General features: G+C 41.1%; 1 protein-coding gene across 1 annotated transcript in view; it reads left to right on the top strand.

The window, feature by feature from the left end:
- The first annotated feature begins 21311 nt into the window (after window positions 1-21311).
- Window positions 21312-21504, top strand: part of coq8b (coenzyme Q8B) — a 68473-nt gene continuing 68280 nt past the window's right edge. The window contains exon 1 of the mRNA XM_039768124.1: window positions 21312-21435. The gene's annotated coding sequence lies outside the window, so the exon portion shown is untranslated. The remainder of the gene's footprint in view (window positions 21436-21504) is intronic.

Here is a 21504-nt window from a genome sequence, read left to right as displayed (position 1 = left end):
CATGCTGTGGCTCATCAATTTTATCCCCCTGTAGTTACTACAGTCCTGCACATCCCCTTTATTCTTAAATATCGGCACCAGTACACTTCTCCACTCCTCAGGCATCCTCTCACTTTCCAAAATTCCATTAAACAATCTGGTTAAAAACTCCACTGCCTCTCCTAAACACCTCCATGCTTCCAGAGGTATGTCATCTGGACCAACGGCTTTTCCATTCTTCATCCTCTTCATAGCTGTCCTTACTTCCTCCTTGCTAATCTGTTGCACTTCCTGATTCACTATCTCCACATCATCCAACCTCTTCTCTCTCTCATTCTCTTCATTCAAAAGCCTCTCTAAGTACTTTTTCCATCTGCTCAACACTCTCTCCTCCCTTGTGAGTACGTTTCCATCTTTATCCTTTATTACCCTAACCTGCTGCACATCTTTCCCAGCTCGGTCTCTCTGTCTAGCCAGTCGATACAGGTCCTTTTCTCCCTCTTTAGTGTCCAACCTCTCATACAACTCATCATATGCCTTTTCTTTAGCCTTCGCCACCTCTCTCTTCACCTTGTGCCTTATCTCCTTGTACTCTTGTCTACTTTCTGCATCTCTCTGACTATCCCACTTCTTCTTTGCCATCCTCTTCCTCTGTATACTCTCCTGTACTTCCCATTCCACCACCAGGTTTCCTTTTCCTCCTTCCTCTTTCCAGATGTCACGCCAAGCACCCTTCTTGCTGTCACCCTTACTACATCTGCTGTAGTTTCCCAACTGTCTGGTAATTCTTCACTACCACCCAGTGCCTGTCTCACCTTCTCCCTAAACTCAACCTTGCAGTCTTCCTTTTTCAACTTCCACCATTTGATCCTTGGCTCTGCCCTCACTCTCTTCCTCTTCTTGATCTCCAACGTCATCCTACAGACCACCATCCTATGCTGCTTAACTACACTTTCCCCTGCCACCACTTTGCAGTCTTCAATCTCCTTCAGATTGACTCTTCTGCATAGGATGTAATCTACCTGTGTGCATCTTCCTCCACTCTTGTATGTCACCCTATGTTCCTCCCTCTTCTTAAAATATGTATTCACTACAGCCATGTCCATCCTTTTGCAAAATCCACTATCCTCTGACCTTCTTCATTCCTCTCCTTGACACCATACCTACCCATCACCTCCTCGTCTCCTCTGTTCCCTTCACCAACATGTCCATTGAAATCCGCTCCAATCACCACTTTCTGTCCCTTGGGTACACTGTTCATCACTTCATCCAACTCACTCCAAAAATCTTCTTTCTCGCCCATTGCACACCCAATTTGCAAGGCATATGCACTAACAACATTCATCATCACACCTCCAATTTCCAGCTTCATAATCATTACTCTGTCTGACACTGTTTTTACCTCCAAAACACACTTGACATACTGTTCCTTCAGAATAACTCCTACTCCATTTCTCCTCTCATCCACACCATGATAGAACAATTTGAATCCACCTCCGATCCACCTGGCCTTACTCCCCTTCCATTTCGTCTCTTGCACACACAATATATCAACCTTCCTTCTCTCCATCATATCTGCTAACTCTCTCCCCTTACCAGTCATACTGCCAACATTCAAACTTCCTACCCTCAGTTCCACTCTCTTCACCTTCCTCCTCTCCTCCTGCCTCTGGATACGTCTTCACCCCTCTTCTTCTCCTTCTTCTTCTTTGGCCAACAGTAGCCCAATTTCTGCCAGCACCCTGTTGACTAACAGTACTGGTGGCGGCTGTTGTTAACCTGGGGCTCGACCAATCTGGTATGGAAATTTGTATTGTTGTCTGCATATTGATTTGGCAAAATTTTACACCGGATGCCCTTCCTGACGTAACCCTTTCCTATTTATCTGGGTTTGAGACTGGCACAAAGAAACACACAGGTTTATGCATCCCCTGTGGTTGGGTTTGTTAAGCACTACAATACGGAGTTATATTCACAAATGCCATTTCAAACTTTACTGTGCAAAAAAGAAGCCTTATGTTAACCATGTCCAGAAGTGGCGTTGACTTCTCTGGGCTCGGAGGCATCTGAGATGGACCATCACACAGTACAAATGTGTATTATGGTCAGACAATTAGTATTCCAGATCTTGTTTGGAAGAAATGGACACCGTGTGCTCTGGACCAAACACAAAAAGAAACATCTAGAGTGTTATCAGCAACATGTCCAAAAGCCAGGGTCTGTCATGGAATGGAGTTGTGTCAGTGCCATTGGCAAAGGCCATTTATTCTTCTGTGATGGCAGCATTAATGCAGACAAATACATTGACAGTTTTGAGTAACATGTGCTTCCTTCAAGATTACATATTTTCCTGAGAAGTCTATGCATTTTTCAACAAGACAATGCAAAACCACATTCTGCACACATTATAAAGGCATGGCAGTGGAAGAAGAGGATATGGGTACAAGAGGGCCTGCCTGTAGTTCTGACCTGTCCCCAGTAGAGAATGCGTGGAGAGTTTTGAAACGAAAAATGTGACAACGATGACCTTGTACTTTTGCATACCTTAAGACGTGTTTGCGGGATGATTGAGACAAAATAACACTTGAAGAGCTTCATCACTTGGTATCCTCAGTGCCAAAAAATCTTTTAAGTGTTAAGCCTGAAATGCAGGAATGGATGTTGTCACACACGTGCGCATGGGAATCAGCTGAAGGGCCTAAACACTAGTAGTTCTACGCCAGGCCAGGGGGTGGCGGAGTGTACTGACTATCTCTCTCAGTCCCTTGCAGACCTTTTCCGGGAAATCTCGCCTGTTGCCGGTCCCAAGGATGACGTCACTTCCAGGCACAAGGACACCACTCCCAGTTCCGGCATAGATGACGTCATTTCCCTTCCAGCCCTTTAAAACTGCCATCTTGCCTCAGTACAGGCAGTTCTGTTCTGGACTCTGAACTAAGCACATTGTGCTATTTAAAACTACTTTTGCAGCTAATTCAATTATACGGGTGGCTGCCCCAAATCTTTATGATGTCTCTGACTCATTCTTATTACAATGTATATTAAAAAATGATATGAAGTTGACCAGACAAAACCAGAAATATCTTGGGTTCAAACTGTCTACAATGAAATAAATGTACATTTCAGAATAACATTTTTCTGATTTGGAGCCTGTTTAACCAGAGTAACTGCAGTAGGACAGAAACTGTACCAATGTCCAGTAGTTCTTGACTGTTCTTGACAGTAACTTTTCCTTGATGGTAATAACTGAAAAAGATGGTTGCCTGTGGTGAGTGTAGTCTTTGTTTGTAGTTCCAGCAGATATCTCAACCAATGATGTGTACAGGAATTTTTTTCAGCTCACAAAATAACAACCTGCAGTTGATGTTTTGAGTGAGCAGATGAGGTGAAAGTGAAAATGAGGATGTGTTTAATAACAGTTCCTTAAAACTGTACCAACACTGATTGGGACAAGTAAAACATTTTAAGTTGGCGGATAATAAACGTCCAATGCTGAGCTTTTCTGATAAAAGCAGTTATGTTTTCATCCTAGTTCACATCGTGAGTGATAGTTGAGGTAATAAATTTAAATGATTCCATACTGTTGACAGTGACATAATTTATAATTAGGAGTGTAAGAGGTTAAGAGAGTATCCAAAAATCCACAATCATTTCTACTGTTTTCAGGGAATTCAAGTTAAGATTGTTGAGGGTGTTCCAACCTGCCAGCCAATCCCTCTCCTTTCAATATGGTGCCTCGGCGGATGGGGCACTAGACTTGCAGTCATTGATGTAGGGATGGGAGAGGTGACAGAAGTCCACCCTGAGGAGACCCCGTGCTCAGGGTCACAGGAACCGACTGATAAATGCCCATCTGTTTGAAGTACATTAATTAGAAATTCAGAGATTCAGAGATACATGGTATGATCCACACTCATAGTGAGACGTTTGCTGTGGAACATCTCTGGTATGAATGTATTCAATTCAGATCCAAAATCCAGAAATACGATCCTGACATAAATAGCTGGAGAGTCAAAATGCAGCAAGGTGCAGGGGAGACTTATGTTTAATGCATCCTCAGAGGATCTGCTGGCAAACTCTTGTGGGTCAAGAAGAGAATTTATGAGAGATTTTAGATGCTGGAGAATCAGACATTCAAATGACTTCATTATTACAAAGGTCAGTGTTACGGGCATATAGTCATTTAGATTGAAAGTATTTTGCTTTTTAATCACACAGATGATTGTGGATTCTTCTTGCAAACAGTGCCTACAGATGAAGATGACATACTTAAAACAGTGACACATAAAATTGACGTGGTGTATTCATTCTACTAATCTAAATTAACACAAATGCAGATTTGTCACAAGGATAAAGTAAGCATCACCACTACAAATCCATAAAATTAAATTCAGGTGTTCCAGGTTGGGCACCAATGGTTAGAACCTCCTTGGGGAGTACACAGATAGAATCCGCCTGCCTTATGTAAACCACATATATCAAGGGTCCAATGTTCTTTTTGCAATTGGCATGTGTGGTGTCATCGTGCCTAGAGCAAAAGAGCTCTCCAAGGCCATCAGAAAGAAGGTTGTGGGTTTCTACTTGTATGAGTTTGGCAAGGGATTTAAAAAGATAACCATGTTGTTTGAAATCAATCATTTCACTATAAGGAAAATTATCTACAAGTGGCATAAATTTCAATCGACTGGTAATTTGTCCCAGCAAATTCAGCCCAAGAGCTAATCATTTGATACTAAAAGAAGTCATCAAGATCCCAAACATGTCATTGGAGGATCTGCAGGCAACTCTTGTAATGGTTAATGTCAAAACGTATGCATCTACATTTATAAAGAGACTGCACAAATTTGACCTGCATGCAAAGTGTGCCAGGAAAAGCCTTTGCTGTTCAAAAAGACTACAGTTTGTCATTGAAGACCTAGGCAAAGACAAGACCTACTTGAACAGTTTGCTCTGCACAGCTAAAGCAAAGACACAGTTGTTTTGCAACAGAATCAATTTGCTTTAAACCAAGGACTGCATTTCAAGAGAAGGACCTCATTCCAACTGTGAAGCCTGGTGGTACAAATGTTCTAGTCTGGGGTTGCTTTACTGTCTCAGGGCCTGGGCAGATTGCAGTCATCTAGTCAACTATGAATTCTGTACCATATCAAAAATTGCTTGAGGAAAATGTGAGACTATCTATCCAAAGGTTGAACCTAAACAAGAAATGAGCCATTGAACACAATAATGATCTGAATTATGCTTGCAAATCCAACAAGGAATGGCTCAAAAAGAAGAAATGGAGGGTGATGGGCTGGCCTAGTCAAAGCCCTGATTTGAATCCCATTGAAACGTTGGTTGGAGTGGGAGGAATGTGGTGGGATTTGCAACAGGCTGTGTATGCAAGCAAACCCATTTTGCATGGCGGAGTGGTAAAAAATTTCACCAAGTCAATGTCTGAGACCGATGGGTAGTTATGCAAAAGGCGCATTAAGAAGTCATTTCTGATAAAGGGGGCCAATACCAGCTTCTAAGGCCAAGGGTGAATTGAACTTTTTTTCTCCCAATAGACCATTAAATCTATTGATATTTATGTTGAATAAATGATTGAAAAGACCATTTTTATTCACGTCACCTTTACCTGTAGGCACTGCTTGCATCTGATCTACTGTTCACTGATCTACTGTATATTGAAAAAGTCATCAGTTTCCATGAAGTGTACTTACATTTTCAAACTTTGGGGGCTGAATTGTGTGTATGGCTCATATAAATAACAGCCCAAGGAGGGGTTTAAATCATTTCTCAGCATTGGACATGAGAGTGTGATGGAGGCCACAGCTTTTACAAAAAAAACTATTTTTCAGTCAGTTTATGTGAGATCAGATCACCTTCTACTGCCTACCAGATGGTAACGGTTTAAACGTGGCATGTCCAGAAATGTGTGGTGTGTTTCTGTGCTGATGCTGCAAGACATTGTTTGTCATACCTCAGTCAGGGCTCATCCCCAGGCTGGGGTTCAAATGCTTGCTCTGTGTCTTTGTTGTTCATTTTTGCTTTATTTGTATGTGTTACTATTTCTTCTGTTTACAATTTGAAATATTCTTTACATTTTATATTTCTGTGTTTAAAACTGCGTTATGTTTCATGTTTTTTTATGAGTGGTCCCCCAATGAGGCTGGGTTATTTGCCAATCACCGTCAGGATCTGCCCTCCACCCTATAAATCCGAAAGGCCTTCCATAGTTCTGGGTGGTTCATTTCCAATGCACTTTGCAGTGTGCTGTTCTTACACCTTTTTTTGAATACTAATTTTTGGCATTTTGCTTTTTATTTTGACTATTCTTGAGATTTCATAATTGGGACTATTGTTGTGTTGGACTGCCTTATTATTTTGGTCAAATCCAATTGCCTTTGTTCTCCACAGAGCTCCATTATCGTAGAACATTTTTTGTGAAGAATAAATCTTTGATTTTCATAAAGATTCTACAAGGCCCTTTTCATGTCTCGTCAAGGTTTTTGAAGGGATTTCCTTTCTAGTGGGCATTTTTTTACATGTTTTTGGAACATTTTGGAACCTGCTTTAGGACTGCTAGTCCATGACACTGACCAGATGCAGGAGTCGTGTCCCAATGATTCACTGAGTTGCCTTCACCACATTATGCAGTTCCTTCCACGTGGTGTATAACATGGTAGTACAGTGAGTGAAGATACTGTCAATGGTGTTCTGGTAGAAGTCCACTAGTTGTTGAGGAAGTTGGGCCTGTTTCAGTTTCCTAAAGAAGTACATTCTCTTTTGGGTCTTTTTTTACCACATAAGAGGTGTTAAGGGACCATGTCAGCTGTTTTCTTATGTAATCTCCACGAAACATGACGGTCTGCACATTATTCCAATACTACTCTATAAATGTATATGAGAAAGTGAACTTGGTCCTTTTGAAGTCTATAATGGTCTCCTTTGTTTTGGTGGTGTTTAGGACCAAGTTGGGGTCTCCACACCATTCAGCCAAATGTTCCACCTAATTTTTGTAGGCCACTTTCTCCCTGTCTGAAATTAATCCAACTATTATGGTGTCATCAGCATGAAAATCTGTGGGAAATCTGTGAAAACAGATTCAGCGGAGGTTACTAGGAGTATGTGGGAGACTGTAATGAAGAACCATCAGAAAGTTTTCTAGTAGCAATGGGAGTCCCAAGGTGATGGAGCCAACCGTTGGCCAGAGAATGTGAGTAATGGATGAGGTGACAGATATGGGGTTCTCAGTAGGCATTGAGAAACCAGATAGGAGACACGGTTCTCTCTGTTTATTTTTGCTAGAGTTTGAGTTGAAAAGATGGCTAGAAGCTTCACTTGAATAAATGGGAGGGGATATGAGACAGAAAGTTCATCAAAGGAAGAGAGAAAGTGGTATGGTGAAAAATAAGTGAGACTGGAAAAGAACAGTCAGACTGTCAGGAGTTTTAATTGTGAGAAAATGTTTAAGACATTTACCTGCTACTGTTTGTTCAAATGTACCACAGTTGGTTTAACTCAAAAAGCAAATAACTCAATAAACTTGGCAGTTTTCTACATAATTCAATAACATTTTTACTTGGTAGTACTGTGTGAATTCTATTAGTATTGTGTATTTTCAAAGAGTGTCGTCCAGATTCCTTCCATAGTCCAAAGACATGCAGGTTACTTGAACTGGTGTTGCTAAATTGACCCTGATGCTAAGTGGGTGAGTGTTTTTGCCCTGTGGCACCCTGTCCAGGTCTTGTTCCTGCCAGTTGGAATAGGCTCCAGCTGTCCGTCCTTGGATTATTGGGTTAGGAAAAATGGATGGAAAGATTAGTAAGCAAAATGTTAAATTTGGCATTATTCATAGTTAGAATGTTTAAGTGAATACAAAAAAAAACATTTTAATGGTGGCAAAGTAGTTAACCCAACTGTCTCACAGCTTCAGGGTTCTATTTTTCAGTTCTGCCTGGACAGCATGTGGTATTCAACCATTCTCTTTGTATCCATGTGGAGGGTCTCCTGCCAATACTTTATTTCTTTCTCCCATCCTAAAATTATGCAGATTAGGGTAACTGGTGAGTCTAAATAAGTGCTTAATTAGTTATCTATATTTATATGGCAATTTTCTAACCTACTCAAAGTGCTTTATATAGACAGTGTGGAACCATCTCAGCCACCACCAATGTGTAGCATCCACCTGCATGATGCAACGCTCACTACGCATTAGCTATTAGGCAGTGAAGAAATGTGATAGTTAGTCAGCCATTAAGGGACATGGGATGATTAGGGAAAAGAATGATCAAGGAGTGGTGGGTGACTTAGCTGGAACATTGGGAAACACCCTACTCTTTTCAAAAATAATTCCAGGGATCTTTCATGACCACAGAAAGAAAGATCCTCAGTTTTATGTCTCATCCAAAGAATGGCACCATTTTATTTTTGACAGCATAGGGGCCCACATCACTGCACTGGGGCATTGGGATCCACACGTAGACCATAAAGTAAGCACCCTTAGCAGGAACTCAAGCTTCTCCTAGATGGTCATCCATCCAAGTTGTGGCTGGGTCCAAACAAGCTTAACTTCACTTCTGAAGTGCAGATGATATGCCTCTGGCCAAAAATTTAAACTGATGACTGTAAATGGATTAGTGTGACACAGAATAAACACCTTTTCCTTAAGGAGCAATACAAAAGAACAGCCATTTGGCTGGCCAGAATCTGTTATACAGAGTTGAAATTTTTACCAAAATTCCATATGAAAAACTAACCTCAAAGTCTGAATTTAAAAACTAAGCCCAATTAGGCATTATTTCTATTTTGTTTTTCCATCTTCATGTCTCTTTCTCTTGCCTTTGTGGTTTAATCTAGTGTGATAGAATGGAGGAAGGCAGCCTTTTCAGAGCACTGCCTCCCCTGGGACACTAGGTGGCAGCTCGCCTGGACCGCAACGGTTCCCCGGATTCCCTCAGGGCATCCCGGGACATGGAGTCCATTTCCTCAGCCCTGTTGGGTGCCGTGGGTGCTGCCATGGGGAGCTCACAAAGAACCTGGGGACTCCTACTGTTACTACCACCCGGAAGTGCTTCGGAGTCACAAAGACGGAAGAGAGTTTGGTAAATTAAGCAAATTTATAAGTTTTCTGTTCAACCCCTAAATCCAATTGGGTGTTGTGGTACTTAAAGGCTTCTGATACAAGCCAATTCCAAACAGCCATACTTCAGACCAATGGGGGAACAGAAAACATCTTCACACCTGCCCCCCAAAACCATATGTTAAGGTAAAGCTTGGCAGTTAGAGAGCCTGGCTTTCCTGTGGGGGCTGAGAGAGAGACTTTAGCTGAGAAACACTTACCACACTTATTTGAATTTTATGATAGGGCTGGGGGGAAATGCCTCAAAGAGACCCATTCCTAAAAGTGTGGGAGGGGGGGTTAATCATGAATGCTTGTCACTAATGTAACACTAATATTACATTGCTTTGCCTAAGTTACAAATAAAGACATACAAAATATTTATCAAGTTGTATGCAAAATTTCCCATCACAACACTGATGAGCCACTCTCTCTTTAGGGAGATGGAAGCTCTGACAATCTCTTCTCTTTGTGAACCAGAAAGCTGACATTCAGCCTACCAAGCCATGCACTATTCCAGTAAATTGAAAAGACTGAGAGGCAGGTATTACTTCATGAAGGTAGCTTCAGCATCTAATCCCTTGTGTCAGAAAGCGTACTGCTTTCCCCTATGAAGTTGCAGATGTCACAACAAAGGGCCTAACTGAGGAAAGCACTGCACACCACAAACAAAGGATCATGTGGTATAGAGAAAGAATGCGCTCCAATGTAAGAAGGATCCTCCACTTGAACCTAAAGGAGCAACAAAGCCACAACTCCACACAAAATCGGGTGCCATCTTTAAAGACTTGGTATCATAAGACTATTTATCTGTGCTAAAATAAAGTAGAACTCTACAAAGCAAGTAAACAGCCAGTTTCACTAATATATGTTTGTCTGTCTCATCTGTCTGTGTCCTATCTTATATTTTAACATACTATATATATGCATTTATCAGTTATCATATTTCTGTATTCCCTGTGTTAATCAATAAATTGTATCACTGTGTTTCTTAAAATGAGTGGGCTTCAGTTACCTGACAGTCTAATGGCTGAAGATCAACCTCCTACAACAGAGAAAGGTAACATAAAGTAGGAGCCTTACCGAATTATTTGGTTAATTACTGACATTGCCAAAGGCAAAATGGATAATTGATTATCTGAGTTAAACCTCTCCTTATTTCCTACTTTGGGATGTTTTTTAGTCAGAAAGATAACGAATTATTGAGTTTCTGACTGCCTCTGTACTTACAATCTAAGTCTCCAGGACTCTAAAAATATCCAAATCTCATTATGTGATATCATCTACTGTTAAATTCTGCTCCGTACTTCTAAAATTTTTATTTTTATGCTGTATTAAGGATTTGTTCTGTTCTGTGTATTGTATTGTATTGACCCCCTTCTTTTGACACCCACTGCATGTCCAACCTACCTGGAAAGGGGTCTCTCTTTGAACTGCCTTTCCCAAGGTTTCTTCCATTTTTCCCTACAAGGTTTTTTTGGGAGTTTTTTCTTGTCTTCTCAGAGAGTCAAGACTGGGGGGCTGTCAAGAGGCAGAGCCTGTTAAAGCCCATTGCGGCACTTCCTGCGTGATTTTGAGCTATAAAAAAATAAACTGTATTGTATTGTATGGTAAAAGACAAGCAGGAGTTAAGTTACATATAAAATAATGTATTATTGATAATATTTATAAATAATATTAGTTTAAAGTTATTTAAACTGTCTCTAGTTAAGGCATCATTGGTGGTCAGCTTTCTTCAGAACAGGCCGCATGCCTGTTTCAATATGGCTGCTGAGCTGTGTTCTTCATTGTGTTGTCCTTTCGGTTCATGGATTAGTTTGGTAAGAGAGAGAGATGCTCCTTCATCAGATGTTAGTAAGAGAGAGAGTGAGGTTAACCAAGCAAATTTTATAGATGTTCTGTCCAACCCCTACAGCCAATAGGGCAGTGGTTCTCAAGGGGGCCCCCCTAGGGGGGCGCAAAGTAACAAAAAGGGGGGCATGAAGATGTGAAAAAAAGAAAACAAGAATCAAAAATATGAAAAAAATCTGTTGAAACCAAAACAAATTCACTTAAACTACATTCTGATACTAGAACAATAAATATAGAGCTAGATAAATGTTGATAAAAGTTAAGTAGGTATAATAAAATATGCATCTACATTTCAAAAAATGTTAGGGGGGGCACGATTAAAACTGTTATGGAAACTCTTCAAGACAGACCTGGGAATGCTTCCATTGCCACAGTGTGTCATCTAGGAAGCACTTCCGGGTCATTTGGAAAACTGGGAGGTCCTCTGCCTCTTTCCAGCATCCAGGGACCCCGACAGGGTTGCACTTTTGGACTCCTAACTTCCAAGCATCCCTGTGGGTGCCCACAAGAGAACCACTGCAGTATGGGGGATGGATCTACTCCCAGCTTCTGGCTTCCATTGGTCCAACTTTTCTATTTATCCAGGTGGGCATGAAGACGTTTCAAGCTGGCCAGCTTGTTTGTCCTTCCATCATGGCCTCAAGTCTGGATAAGAAATTACCTTCCATCCCAGCCAGGATGTCCATCTATCCTCTTGGGCACTTACAACCCACATTCATTTCAAACAGAGATGATACATTGAAGGGGAGAATCTTTCTCTATTAAGGGAGACAGCACTTTTGTGGGAAGGTCTTAGTTAAGCTCATGCTTTAAAGGTTTGTTCACTCTATGTCTGACCAGTACATCATGTTCTAGAATCATAAAAGCACTTCCCACACAGACAGTTACTGTTGGTGTGTTAGGAATCAAAAGGTGTAGCATTTTATTTTCCTATATAAACGGTAAATAATCAGAGATGTCACTACGGCCACCATTTTGTGAAATGGTTTCTATGATACTGCATGCTGCTAGGGTATGTGGACTGCCCAATGCAATGGTACTGTTGCACAGTTTCAGACTCTGGGAACCTGAAGCCATAACTGAATGATCAGAGGATGGGAGAATTGAGACACGATAACCATTCAAAAAAAAAAACAAAATCAGAATTCTGGTTTATTCCAGATGTGAAAATAACTATTTACAATTATGTCTTGCAAACATATATACAGTACTAAGCAAGAACACTAACAAAAACAAGAAAAACAGGTGCAGGTGCTATATACTCGAACAATAGTTAGAGTGACTCCAATTCAAAACGTGATGAGACAATCCAAGAAAAAGATAAACAAAAAGCCTTTTCTTCCTCCTTCTTCCACAGACAGTCCATGAAGGACGGACAGAAAAATAATCAACAATAAAGTGAGAAATCATGCACAAAGACAATAATGAAAAAATGAGCACCCATAACCATAGATTACTTTCACTCAAAAATAAACTGCTCAAAAAATTAAAGGAACACATCAGATCTCAATGGGAAAAAAATCCTGCTGTCTGTCTCTACTAATATGGACTGATATGCTAATGTGTTAGGAACAAAAGGATGGCACATCATTTGATGGAAATGAAAATGATCGACCTACAGAGGGCTGAATTCAAAGACACCCCGAAAATGATGTAGGTGGCAGACGAGTCCATTTTGCTGAAATTTCATTGCAGCAACTCACAATCATACTCAGTAGTTTGTATGGCCCACGTGTGCTTGTATGCATGCCTGACAACGTCGGTGGGGGAGGGTGGGGGCATGCTCCTAATGAGACGACAGATGGTGCCTGGGGGATCTCCTCACAGATCTGGACCAAGGCATTTCTGAACTCCTGGACAGGCTGAGATGCAACCTGGTGACGTCGGATGGGCCGAAACATAATGTCCCACCCTAGAGGTGTTGCATTGGATTGAGGTCAGGTGAGTGAGTGTGGGGACCAGTCAATGGTATCAATTCCTTCATCCTCCAGGAACTGCCTGCATACTCTTGTCACATGAAGCCAGGCATTGTCGTGCACCAGGAGTAACTCAGGAGCCATTGCACCAGCATAGGGTCTGACAATGGGTCCAAGGATTTAATTTCGATACCTAATGGCAGTCAAGGTGCAGTTGTCTAGCCTGTAGAGGTCTGTGCATCCCTCCATGGATATGCCTCCCCAGATATACCATCAATGACCAACCACGAAACTGGTCTGGCTGAATGATGTTACAGGCAGCATAACGTTCTCCACGGCTTCTCCAGACCCTTTCACATCTGTTACATGTGCTCCGGGTGAACTGCTCTCATCTGTGAAAAGCGCAGGGTGCCAGTGGTGGACCTGCCAATTCTGGTATTCTATGGCAAATGCCAATCGAGCTCCACGGTGACGGGCAGTGAGCACAGGGCCCACTAGAGGACATCGGGCCCTCAGGCCACCCTCATGAAGTCAGAGACATTCACACCAGTGTCCTGCCTGCCGGAGGCCATTTTGTAGCTCTAGCAGTGCTCATCCTGTTCCTCCTTCCCCAAAGGAGCAGGTACTGGTTCTGCTGATAGGTTAAGGACCTTCTACGAGGGACCCGGTCCAGTTCTCCTTGAGTAACTGCCTGTATTCTGGAATCTCCTACATGGAATCTCCTCTCACTACCTTGAGACTGTGTTGGGAGACACAGCAAACTTTCTGGCAATGGCACATATTGATGTACCATCCTGGAAAAGTTGGAGTACCTGTGCAACCTCTGTAGGGTCCAGGTATCGCCTCATGGTACCAGTAGTGACACTGACCATAGCCAAATGCAAAATGAGTGACAAAACAAATGAGGAGGGAAAAATGTCAGTGGCCTCCCTCCACCAGTTAAACCATTCATTCGTGTTTTGGGGGTCGTCTCATTGTTGCCCCTCTTGTGCACCAAAGCAGCTGAAACTGATTAACAAGCCCCTCTGCTACTGAACTGATCAGATCAATAGCCCAAAAGTGTCATTGACTTGATGCTATACTCTCATTAAAAAGTGTTCCTTTAAACCTTTTGAGCAATACATAATCAAATCACAAGCAAACTGTCCTCACTGAATCTGAATCGTATTACATGATATCATCTACTCTTGCATTTTGCTCTGTACTTATAATATTACTATTGTACTATCATATTGTATTGAGGATTACTTGTGTTCTCTTCTGTGTATTGCATTGTATTTTCCCCCTTTTTTTGTCACCCACTGCACGCCTAGCCTACCTGGAAAGGGGTCTCTCTTCGAATTGCCTTTCCTGAGATTTCCATTTTTTTCCTACAAGGGTTTTTTTGGGAGTTTTTCCTTGTCTTCTTAGAGAGTCAAGGCTGGAGGGCTGTGAAAAGACAGGGCCTGTTAAAGCCCATTGTGGCACTCCTTGTGTGATTTTGGGCTCTACATTGGTATTTTTGTATTGTAACTAGTGTGGTGCTGAGGTATCACCTGTTGCATGGCTGCCCTTGGGTCCTAATCTGGATCCAGAGTTGGTTTGTCATGTGGTTGGTGCGGCAATGCACTGTATCAGTGCATGCTCCTAATACAGTATATACAAACTTAAACACTCTTCTCTCTGCTCTACCAACTCAACGGTACAGAAGTTCTCTCTAACCAGAAGACTGGTCAAAAATGACCCCTGGTGGTCTGGACTTCAGTTTTGTCTAGCAAATCCTCATTAATGTCTTCTGGGATCCTCCAGTAGCAAGCGACATTGAACCACATGCCCTATGTCCTCCTCTGATCAGGAGCAGTTTCACTCTATCAAACCTCCACCTCCCTGTATGTGCAATCATATCCCACCACGCTAGCTGCTTCTTCACCTTACAGGTACGTTACATGGTGAATTTTCACCTACTTTCACTCTGGCCTTTCTTGCTGTTTCTCTACTTGCATATTTTTAGCTGGCAACCTTCTAAACTCAGCACTCTGTTCTTTTGTTCCCACAGCAGTTTCAGGCGTGTGCTTTGCTGTGGAGCTGCTTCAATTCTAAAGTGTGCTTAGAAATCACATAGCTGCTTCAGATGTGTGCTTCTGCGTCGTGCCAATTCAAGCCCGGAGAAGCCCCCTGACATGTAGTCATCCAAATCAGTGTAGTAACTCATGAGGAGACACTTGAACATTGCTTTGCCATTGTATTCTCACTTGTAGGAGCTCTAAAACAAGAGGTAAATAACTTTAAGTAACATAACTTTATGATTATTCATACATTTGTGATAAGCTGTTTCATTACAAATTTATTTTTTATATTGAACCAGGACATGGCTTATCACTGTCTGACCTATGATGTTAGGGTGTCCATCATATTTAAGGTCAAGATGATTGTTAGGATTCTGAAATGTATTTCTAATAAGGAGAATTCCTAGCAAGAGGAAATCCAGTCTCTTAGACAAATACATTCAAAGGAATGTGTTCAGGTTTTAACTAATGGTTTCTTTACTGACTTTGAGCTTAGTCTTGTCCAGTTAACCTACTTTGCCAATCCCTGATTTCTTGTATTTTGACCCTTTTTTTCCACCTGACTGCTCTTTTCAGGTTGCCCTTATAGTTTGGCCACTTTCTTCCTCTATCTACTGTATCTCGATTCTTTACATGGAAACATAAATGTAATCATAATAACACCCTAATCTTTTCATGGATTACAAATTCTTGTCATGATTTGTACATTGAGCAACCTTCTGGGTTAACTGTCACGCGTTTGGAACTTTGTTTTATTATTGTCAAAATATTTCACTTCGTTTATGACAGTTCCACTCTTCCATTTTTTGATTTTTGCTTTGAATGCCTATCACCACTTTTTTCTTAGCAAACATGGTCATTTGTTCTTAGTAATGGTGTGGTGCCACTACCACATTGTCAACAAATGAGACAACACATGATGTCATAACAGGGATAGTAATAAACGTAGCGTGTTTCACTCATTCTACAATAATGCACTGGGGTCTGTCTATCTGGAAGTTTAATGTCCATTGCGGAGAGGGGTTTCGAGGCCCAGTAGAGCAAACTTGTCTCTGAGGTGCTGAGTGATAATTATATTGAATGTGGAGCTGACATTTAGGCTTATTTCTTCCAAAAAAACATCAAGTCGATTTTTGAAAGTCGCTAAAGTCTTACTGTCTACCACAATACTTGTCAGCTGATTCAGCTTATTCCAAGTGTCTATCATTCTTTGTGTAAAGAAAAACTTGCTAATGTTTGTGCGAAATTTACCCTTAACAAGTTTCCAATTGTGTCCCCGTGTTCTTGATATTTTAAAGTCACAGTCTTGATCCACTGCACTAATTCACTTCATAATTTTAAACACTTCACTCTTAATCTTCTTTTGTTTAAACTGTAAAGGCTCAGCTCTTTTAATCTTTCCTCATAATTCATCCCCTGTAGACCTGGAATCAGCCTAGTTGCTCTTCTCTGGACCTTTTCTAATGCTGCTGTGTCCGTTTTGTAGCCTGAAGACCCAAACTGCACCCAGTACTCCAGATGAGGCCTCACCAGTGTGTTATAAAGCTTCAACAGAACCTCCTGTGACTTGTACTCCACACAATAAGGCGCTATATAACCTGACATTCTGTTTGCCTTCTTAATGGCTTCTGAACACTGTCTGGCTGTTGATATCTTAGAGTCCACTATGACTCCTAAATCCTTCTCATAAAGTGTACTCTCGATTTTCCGACCGCCCATTGTGTATTCAAACCTCACATTTTTACTTCCTATGTGTAATTCTTTACCTTTACTGACATTAAATTTCATCTTCCACAAATCTGCCAAAGCCTGCATGCTGTCCAAATTCTTCTGTAATGATATAACAGATTCCAAATTATCTGGTAATCCAGCTATCTTGGTATCATCTGCAAATTTAACCAGTTTGTTACTTATATTTCTATCCAAATCATTTCTATATGTTAAAAATAACAGCTGCCCCAGCACTGACCATGCTGGACACCACTCTTGACATCGGCCAATTCTGATATGGTTCCTCACACCATCACCCTCTGCTTCCTGTGTCTGAGCCAATTCTGCACCCATCTAAAAACATCACCCTGAACTCCCACTTCTTTTCATTTGATGCCCAACCTCTCATGTGGCACCTTATCAAATGCTTTCTGAAAGTTAAGGTACAGTAAATACTTTGTAATATCATGTGCTTCACTTTGATCGTATGCTTTTGTTGCAACCTCATAGAATTCCAACATGTTAGTAAAACATGACCTCCCTTTTCTGAACCCATGCTGACTGTTCAGAATAACTCCTGTCCTTGCCATGTGTTGCTCAGTCTTATCCTTAATAATTCCTTCCATTAATTTTCCTGTAATGCATGTTAAGGTTACTTGCCTCTAGTTGCTTGGATCTGCCCTACCACCCTTTTTATTTATTGGGATGATATTTGCCATTTTCCAGTCCTTCGGAATCTCTCCAGTGTGCAGTGACATCCTAAAAATATGTGTCAAGGGTTTATATATGTACTCTCTAGGCTCCTTAAGAACTCGAGGGTAAATATTATCTGGTCCTGGTGATTTGTTTGATTTCATGGTAAGCAAATTGGAGGGGATCCAGTATGGAGGTGTTTTGTAGGACTTGACCAATTTTTTAAAACACTTCATCATATTAGGATTGAGTGGTACGGGACCGTAGTCATGGAGGCAAGCAACAATTGACTTTTTTGGTACTTCTTTGACAGTGATAATCATTTGTATCACCAGGTTATTGTTCGACAGCATAAAGCTGGCAAAAAACTGGCACAACTTTTCTCTATATTGTCACACATACACATCCGAGGGACACCTTCCAGGCTCTTCTGAGGTAAGCACTATCACTTTGGGACACCAGGAGTCGCGATCGCTAAGCCTTGTCCCTCTCATCACCCACAGCTTAGAGAAGACACCCACTGAGCTCTGTTGACCACGCTGAAAGGTGGCGTCTCATTCAGGAGATGAGTTAACTGCGTTACAGAGCTCCAACCCTGTGACTGGACTGCTCTCCAGAGCGTATTGTTTTGAAGCCAATGGCTAAACTTTGTTTTGTCAAACCTTTCGCACCATCAGCTGCATGTTATTTTCAGTTCTTTTTCCTTTGTAAGTAAATGGGGTAACTGGTATCTAAACATTTCTTTCAAGTCCTGTCTTTTCCTCGACCCAAAGCAACATACCTTTATATTTTTTTCACACTGGGATCCTGTATGCCTTTATAAGAAAGATATTATGGATGGAACACTTTTCTTGGTACGCACAATCCTCTGTCCAGAAAAATGAAAAGAATACATGAACAGTATGGCTTCTATGGTGGCTTTTTCAGATTTATTACCTTCAGTCATAAATGGCAGTGTTTTGGATGTGAATGAAGTTCAAGACACACTGCGAATGGTGAAATGTCTTGTGCTTGAAGCACTCCTGGCATAAAATGTACTTTCTTTCCTTTTCAAATTAATTGTGGCAAACTCTAACGTGACAAATAGTTCTGGATTTTTTGTTGTTTTTTTTTTTGCTGTGTTGCACTACCTAGTCTTGACCTGGCAAAAACTCAGACACTGGTTTGAATATGAAAATTGCAGTGCCCTTTACCTGCTGAAAATAAGGCGGAATACATGATTATTGCCTGTTTGCCAGTCTTCTTAGTTCAGCATGCTTTCCATTATCACTGTTTCCTATTCCTATCTTACATGTGTTCTCTGTCAGTATTACTTACTATTCAGTGAGCTCCTCATACGCCGATCTCTTGAGATTCAATTCCTCTTTGCTCCAGAATACTTTCTTTGAAAAATTATCTTCTACGCTGGAGGAATTTATCTGAAAAAATGTTGCCACTGTTGACAGTTCTGCATAAATGTGGCTTCCTGTCAAGGATGCCATTCATAACTTTATGATCAGATCTGCCAGTGGTTTAGCTAGCAAACAATCTCCAGGCTTGTGCCTATGCTCTCATTCTTAGACAGCACACACACCCATATGGTGAGAGTGGGGTACTCACCCTTTTATACATATATTTTTGTGTTACTTTGGTGTTTTTGTTTGTGCAGATTCTATATTTAGTGCAGTTTTTCTTGTTTTTAAAAAGTTAATTTTGCTTACATCTGGATTTTCTTACTTGAAACCTCCGGTATTGATCATGTGACCACAATTATCAGATGCTATAATTATGGTGGCACATGCATTCTCTATTATCCATCGGTGGATTAAAATTTGCCTTTGCTCTTTAGTGCTAGTTAGCTTTATATTTAAACAGGCCCTAGTGTTAGGTTTTAGTCACTCTCTTCAGAATATTTTGACTTTGACTTTGTTTTGCCCTTGGTGATCCTTCCCCACTTCATGTTAACTTTCTCACTTTTAAGATTTTCTCACTTTTTATCATTTCCTATGTTCACAATAATTCTCAGCACCCTACCTGCCACAATAGGTATGAGATATTTACCTTGGTTGCCAATTGTATATAAATTTTTGTACTGTTCTAGTAGTACTAGGGTGTTTTGTACTGTGTTAGCCATTATAAATGTAGTGAGAAGTCAAGCAAAATGACACCTTTTATTGGCTAACTAAAAAGATTACAACATGCAGGCTTTAGAGGCAACTCAGGCACCTTCTTCGGGCAACATGTAATCATACCTTTCCTGATGAAGAGGCCCGAGTTGTCTCGAAAGCTTGCATATTCTAATCTTTTTAGTTAGCCAATAAAAGGTGTCATTTTTCTTGACTGCTCACTGTGCTTGTTGTAGCAATTACTCAGAACTATTAGTGGGTTTTGATGAACCGAGAATCTCAACCTGTTTTTCTGTTTATTTCCTCTTACTGCCGGTTTGTTCTCTGAGAGGGAGTTCTACTTAATATTCCGGACGATTTTATATCTATTGATGGGCTTTGGTGAACAAAGAGTCTCAATCTGAGGTTTGTTTTTCTGTTTTTTTCCTCCTAACACCAATTTGTTCTTTGATTCTCAGAGAGGGCAGCACCCTTCACAGATATGATAAAAAAGTGGGCTCCCAATGCAGTGGTGTGGGATACAAAAATCAGACTGCATTCTGTGACCTGAAACAGGCATTTACATCAGCACTTGTCTTAATAACTCCTAAATTTTCTTTGCCCTTCATACTCCAGACCAATGCTTCAGACATGGGTCTTGATGTTGTATTGAGCCAAAGCAACGATAGTGTTGAACTCCCCATCGTGTTCCTATGCCAGAAACTTTTACACTGGGAAACCAGGTATGCGGCTGTGGACATTGGCCTTGAATTCACTCTTGTCACTGACCATGCATCACTCCAGTGGATGGCACTGCACAAAGAGTCAAACCCACGTGTCACTAGATGGTTCCTGGACCTTCAACCTTATTGGTTTAAAGTCCTTCATTGTTAAGGTACCCTCCACGCTAACAGTGATGCTTTTTCTTATGTTCTTGACCTCTCAGACTGCCCGAGCCGATGGGTCTGGGGTGAGGTGGGAGTCATGTCACATCTGTGCGCTTGGGAGGCAGTTAAGGGCTCTGGCGATGGTAGTGACCTGCCAAACCATAGGTCGGTGCTGTTTTCTAATGCCTTCTCTCTTCCTCCCTCTGCAGAATAGATGGCTAAATGCCATTCACCACTAACGCTACTTCCGTTGTTTGCCATCCTGGATCCTTCCCTTCCTGTCAATTCTGTATTGGGTTCATGTCTGAAAATACATTACAAAAATCTCTGTAAAAAGATAATTTATTTTTCATTTAACAGGGCAATAGGTATGCCTAAAAATCTTTTTCTTGTCCAAATAATTTGGTACATCACACTTCTTATTGTTTTTTTATGCATTGTTGTATATTTGGTCTCCTTTTTACATAAACTGCAAGGTGTCCTCGCCTCCAACCTGCAACTACAACCTTTATGCAAAATTCAAGAAGTGCGCGACTTGGCCAACAGACTTGTATTAACATTCGTTTTTACTTTAAAATGCGGAGGTGATCCTCATTCATAACTATTAACGGTATATTATTTTTACCGGGTCTTGTTCAGCAAGCGGACGCCACTTGTTTTAGACTGGCCTTTCCCCTACTACAAACCCTGAATTTAAGATTCGTGGGGGTAACTACAGGTACACCAGGGTCCCTAATCTTAAAATAGTGAAAAGGCGCCTAATCTTAAAAACAAGTGGCGTCCGCTTTCTGAACAAGACATGTTTTTACCTAACGTTAATTCCTTTTAATTCAAACATCTCGTTTTAAGAGGAAATTAACCACCTTCTTTCATTGGCTTTCACCGTGCCCTCAAGTGCAATGGCGACTTCGGAATACCAGCAATAAATATGGCTGCATTTTAAAAAAAAGTTTTTCTGTTCATTGATTGGACCAGTTGAAGTTTTTGACCTTAAAATCCCGCCTTTTTGGAAAAGTCCTTGCGTCCTGATTGGTGCGCTTGAAGACTGACAGCCAGGTCAAGAAATGGCGGCGGTAGGGCTCTGCTGAGAAGAGATTGTGCGAAGGACGCGCTATGCGATGCATGCTGGCATCATTTTTTGACACTGGGTTTCTGGACGCTGGGGTATGTTTGTGTTAGTGTGGCATCACTAGCACTGTGTGTTTTTATTTCCTGTATGGCAGCTTTTTTCAT

This window comes from Polypterus senegalus, chromosome 11 (assembly GCF_016835505.1).
Source record: "Polypterus senegalus isolate Bchr_013 chromosome 11, ASM1683550v1, whole genome shotgun sequence".
Classification (NCBI taxonomy): Eukaryota; Metazoa; Chordata; class Cladistia; order Polypteriformes; family Polypteridae; genus Polypterus; species Polypterus senegalus.
Note: the sequence above shows the minus strand (reverse complement) of the source record. Positions and strands in the feature narration are given on the sequence as shown.